Source organism: Tigriopus californicus, chromosome 11, assembly GCF_007210705.1.
Source record: "Tigriopus californicus strain San Diego chromosome 11, Tcal_SD_v2.1, whole genome shotgun sequence".
Lineage (NCBI taxonomy): Eukaryota > Metazoa > Arthropoda > Copepoda > Harpacticoida > Harpacticidae > Tigriopus > Tigriopus californicus.
The window spans coordinates 14,453,365-14,459,610 of NC_081450.1; positions in this window are offsets into that span (position 1 = coordinate 14,453,365).

Genomic DNA, 6,246 nt, shown 5'->3' on the forward strand with positions numbered 1-6,246 from the left:
AATTGGAGACTCATGACCTCCTTCTTGATTGGACACTTCCTACTTCCGTCACACTTGCTTCAGTCGCACTAATCTCATTCTTCCTCCATATGGAACACATCGCTATCAACTCCTTCCTCGTTCTTCGAGGGCACATAAGATCAATTTGACAAAAATATGCTTTCTCTTGAGGTGACAGCATCCCTCTCTTTGCCAAATATCTTTACATCAGCCTAAAAATTGGCTCAGACGATTGACTACATTACATCATTCTCTCCATGTGCAATTTTGAGGGCCTCTCTCACCTTGGAAAGATACATCGGTCGAACCTTTTACCACTATCCCTCGATGACCGAGTCCAGTTTCATCTGGGTCGAATCCAATTGTTGTGGACGTTTTCAATCTCATAACCTTTAATGGCTCTTCGACCATTCCATCATCGGACGTTGCAATTGGACTTGACCTTGACGGTTTTCGTCAAGGTCCGTCATGGCGACCGTGATTTAGGTTGGCCATTACGTAACACTTCCAGATGATGAGCGATGCTTGACTTTTGATCCTTGATCAAAAATAGGTTATTCCTGGCCTTTGAATAGGGCTTCGTCTTGTTCGTTGTGTGGACCAGGGCCCCGTCTTGTGAGAATAGAAAGAATCTGCCTTGGTCGCCAGTCACTTCTAGCTTTCAATTTACAATTCTATTTGTCATCTCATATCCACGCAATTGGCCGCAGAGAGACGGAATTCACTCCCATACCAGACAGGGTTGGACGACTCCTTTGCTGGATCTAGGATCCCAATAAAGTCGTTGAGGTAGGATCTTTGGATGCAATCACAAAAGCAAATTGATCCACCTTTATTACCACTCTTTTCTGGGGCCCAAAAACGGATTTTCTTGAAATTCTGAGGGTTGTGAACTGGTTGTAAGATCGATTAAAGGAAAATGTCTTTTGTCTGAATGAAAAATGATTGTGCCACATTTATTCCTCACATTTATTCATCAGTTAGCGGCTTTCCCTCTTCCAAAACTTGATGATTTGTTCAAGGGGAAACTTACGCATTTCCATTTGACCCGCCACCGCCCGTAAATTTCATTCTGAATTTCTTTCTAGACGTTTTTTATTTCTCTTGTGAATCAAAAATTCTGTAACAACATCGACAAGTATCTTTCATAAACTTCTTCCTTTCAAAAGTGCTTTCCAGCTTACCCCAATGACCTTATAAACCTCTGATGTGGGGAGGTCCGCGGGGGAGGAGGGCAGCAAAGGCTTCATGATTTGGCATCTGCCGTGGTTGAAGTCAGGTTTTTGAAGGTTTATTTTTTCATTATTTACTTTCCGTCTAAAACAAATCTGTCCATTTATTTTCGTTTTGTCTCGCTAACTCATGCATTTCCGGCTGAAAAACAAAAAGAGTTAAGAGTGTTGTTCTTAATGACGCACAGGGCATTTTGATAATTCAATAGGTACTTGGGATTTAGCGGCCTTACGTCACAAAATGCGAGCAAAATGTTAACAAGGTTTGTCATTGGTTAAAATTGCAGGTAAGCAAAGTCGAAGGAGCAATCAGAGCAATAACTATTAAAGTAAAAAGGCGGGAAATTCACACTGATCAAAAATCGTCATTTTCAAGGTCGAAGTTGTACATGTTCCAGTCAATAATTTTGTCCAAAAATTTTACCACAACACGACATTTTTGTAGCTGTTTCGGAATCAATTAACTGGCACTAGTAAAACTACGTATATAATTTTGATTTTTTAATTTTAAGTTATGTAGTATTTTGCATCTAAATAGATTTTTACTGAATCACGGAATGAATTCAAGAATACCTGTCAATGAAGCTCTCAACATGATAAGTGATGGAAATCATAGGATTGGAAGGTCGAAGTTTCAATCTTCCAGTCAATAATTTTGTCGCAAAAATGTTACTACACACGACATTTTTGTAGCTGTTTCAGAATCAATCACAATTAGAATCCTTTTTGCATCATACTCTGGGTTAGAAGGAAAAAACCTTCAGACCAGTACACAAATCTCAAGCTAATGTCGGCAAATCCCTTATGTACTGTAAACTTGACAATGGCCCGATTGCAAAAAAACTCCAAATTGCCCCTATGCTGGATTTCACAAGAGATGGTCGCTTCTTTCATTGAATGATTATTTATCAAACAAAAATTAGTTAATTAAAGATTAATGCAAAAGAGAATGTTTTTACCTAAAGCAAATTCACTAAAGAATTGGCCAAAAGCAAAGTTAGTCACCCTTGGAAAATGATGAATTTTCGAAGCTGCCGACCTCCAATAGGTTGTCCTTTAGTCTCTAGGTTGTCCTAACACTTTGCGCCTAATTTGGCGGGAAAGGTTTGGTAAACGCAAAACCTGGGATTCATTTTCCGCCACGGTAAGTGAAAATGCCCGCTATTTTTTCGTCTATTCTCACATCCCTGGTTACTTACTTCCCCTGGGAGAATGTTGAGTAAGTGAAAAAGGTCTTGGGGGTAAGATGAATGAATCAGGCGACCAATTGTTCTTTTGCGATAGCAACAAGCATTACGGGGCATTTGTGGAAAGGGGGTTTTGGGTGGGTATTAATTTAAAAATTGTTACATATTAAGTTGGAAGAACAGGTAGGTGGTTATTGAAAATGGAGCAGGGGAGAGTAAGTGAGTAGAGAAGTGGTTTTTTGAAAATGGAGCAGGGGAGAGTAAATCCTGGAAGAAAATCTGGAAGAGTAATGGCAAGAGGAACAACAATAGTACATACTCAATGCGCAACGAGACACTGAACATAGAAACAAACCGGTTTGAAGAGTCAAGGAATTTGAGGTGGAGATTTTTGACCGATTGCTAATTGACGCTAATTGGAAACAAGCCAGATTGCGTTCAACCCCGGCACATTTCCTCATGAGTAGAGATCGGATTTGAAAGTTGATTTGTACGTTGAGCAGAAATCAAGAGGGGTTACAATGAGTAATAGGTTTACCTCAGTGTGGATGGTCTGAACTATCCAAAGAAGAAAAACCAGTTACAGTTACCAGTTAAAGAAAGAGATGAATTTTATGGAAAATCACTGGCATAAAACAGATTTTTTAATGCTTGTCTTGGTTGCCTCAGTTATCATCATATAATCTTGACGCAACTTCCCTGGTATTCATTGCCTCTCTATTCATGCTAGACAACAATGCTCTATGCTGGGTCAAAAAATATTTACGCCTTGCAATGATGTGTAATAATGTCATGTTGTTACGAGTATTATGAATCAATGAGTTTAATAATTACATATTTTTCCGCCACAAAAAGCATTTGAGCACTTTTTAAAGAGACTGCTCACAATCTTTCACATGAAATTGACGTTGGGAATTATGAGGATGGGATGGATAAATTTAGAAGATGCTTTTGAAAATATGAAAATATACCTTTTGAAAGCATGTTGTTCGAATTTATGACAAAAGGTAATATGTTTACAATGAATGTCACGTTACCTTGACAAGGCTTCTTCAACACTGTTTCTCATGGTGATTGTTATCAACCACCCTCTGTCATAAGAGAGCTCCACAGATGTTTTGAAAATTTGTAATTCATACATTGGGTTTGTATGTAGCAAAATATTCATTCGCGATCATAGACACTCTTAAGTGGCGTGGCCAAATTGATTTCATTAACGGCTGTTATCAAGGGTGTGGTTTTGGCGCGGACGAATGTATTTAGCTCAAGTAGTCCGTTGGCTAGGAAAAGTTGGTTTGCCACACTTAGAGAGGTCCACAATAATTGGTACTAGATACTAAAGCTTTAGTCTCTTCACAGCACAGGGCCAAGAGGACGGGCACCATTCAACTGATTTCAGATCATGAGCCATGACTTGTGAGGTTTCGGAATATTGTTGTTAGGTTTCTCTCGGAAAATTTGTCTTATATATTCGCGGAACCTCTTAATTTGCTCAGGAAGTGCAATTTTTTTTGCTTGTATTGATTTCTTACAATGCATCTCAACAGTACGGAGCATGGATGTGTTTCATTTGAGTACTGGGGTTCTTTAAGAACGGCCCAATTCCGCTCAAAGGTGCCTTAATCCTAGATAGGGATTGAAGTTTCATGTGCCAAGTTGACATGTTCCTTAACACGCTTGTTACTTTTACTTTTGGTTTGATTTAACTACATATCTTGGTTCCCTACGTATATTCCATCCTTTTGATATACTGGTGGACCAGAGAGAGTTATTGTACTCAGATTTGTCATTAAATAATGCAATCTATTATTTTGGTAAATCTTTTGATGTTATTTGAAAGTCTGTGACCCAACAATGATGTTTTCATACATAAATCTTCTTCAAATTCAACAGATTTATAAATATGCACGCCAAGTTTTGATCAGGGATTAACAACTGTTGCAGCTGGTCTTTGAATTGAAGATATAAACTTTTATTGAGGTACAACACTGCTAACTTCAAGAAATAATTGGTAACAACCTAAATGATGTTGAATTAACCCCATTGTAACTTTTTAATCTGTTTGGGGAGTTTGGGTTAGAATTATACTTAATGTACTTATTACTTGACAAAGATATTTCCTTACTGTCTTTGAAACGTAGTCATCACGTTTTTTTAATACTTTTTTCTCTAAACTTGGCAATTCTCAACCAATAGTGATATGACCAGGTTGTTTTTGCTTCTTTTGGGCCAAAAAATACCGGACAGTTTCATCTTACATGACGGAAAATTGCGTCTTTCACTCGGGTTGCTACACCCTGGGTCTGAAAACTGTCGATCGGAGAGCAACGTGGTACTCGGGTCACCCGAACCATGCAGTCAACCAGATTCATGGCCTCGTGCGTGCTCTGCGTCGATCTAGGGAGGCAAGAGTCAGTAGAGCCAGTGCCGTCGGAGGAGCCAGGGACAGAAGGAGCGGGCGGCTCCTACTCCTCCACCTCTGGCACTTCTTACTCTGTCCTCCAAAGTCGACATAATGCACTCGGACATGAAACTGGTCGATTGCATGGTTCAGATTTGCCCTCAATCCACTTACTCTCCTCCTCTCTAGCTTTCCACCCCCAGGGAGTAGGAAACCCTCGTAAAAGAAATAGCTAAACTCTGCCCATAAGTGACACATCTAACGGTTTTTTGCAAGGTTTTCAGAGGCAGGTGATCTGTTTGATAACAAAAACTGTTCCTAGTGATTTATCGACATCAAAAAACATCTTCCAAAGTCTTGAGAGCATAGTTAAACGTGCAAAGTTTAGATCATGCACATTTTAACTGGCACTAGTAAAACTACGTATATGTTTGTGATTTTTTAATTCTAAGTTATCTAGTATTTTGCATCAAAATAGATTTTTACTGAATCACGAGGTGAATTCAAGAATACCTGTCAATGAAGCTCTCGACATGATAAGTGATGGAAATCATGGGATTTGAATGTCATTTTATATTTTCTCGTAGAGCTAAAGAGAAATTGAGGCACTTCAGAATACTTTTAGAGTCTGAATAATGCACATCAAGGGAGCCTCCAAATATTGAATTGGCTTTCGGATTGGGTTGAATGCGAGAAATTATTTGCATAATCATTGGATTATTACTACTACTAGATTACTACACTATCCAATTTCGATTTGATTCGGGCAAGTAAGAACTTCTTTTCAAGATAGAAGTGAAAGTTTTTGTAGGTTGCCCTTCAGAGGTTTATTTTAATCACGAGTCCATTTCATGTTCAGACTGTACTGCCTCCAAGTAAAATGCTTCTGAAAAATGCGTCGATGAATGATTTGTTGTGCCTTTTAAATTTCAGATACTTGATCGCTCCAAACGATCAACACATGAAAAAGTTTCGGCTCTCTTTATAATAATTGGTTCATGTCAATCTTGAAGTTTTTTGAGATGGATGCTAAAGTCCGTGCGTGTCATGTGCCTTTTCAGGGACTTCGTTCTTGCTATATCAAGTTTGGAGACTTGAGCTACCCACAATGGATATCTAAAGCGTATGGTCCGAGAAATGGAATTTTAGAGATGGTGACATTCGGTCACTGACCTTCCCTTTTGTGTTTCAATTGGGTCAAGGTCAGACAAACCACGCGGGGGATAGCCAATTATATTTTCATCAGTTGACTTTGATGGCTATAACTATGAGGGTCCTATAAAGCAAGGTTGAGAAACCTTTAATAACAAAGTATCTGGCGGGATAAGTTGCAGTTACCACAAATTCTTCCAAGTAGTCCTTTTTCGCGGCGTATCGAGAGTCAACGCACAAGCTAAACTCAAGGAGAAAATATTCTCAGAGTTCA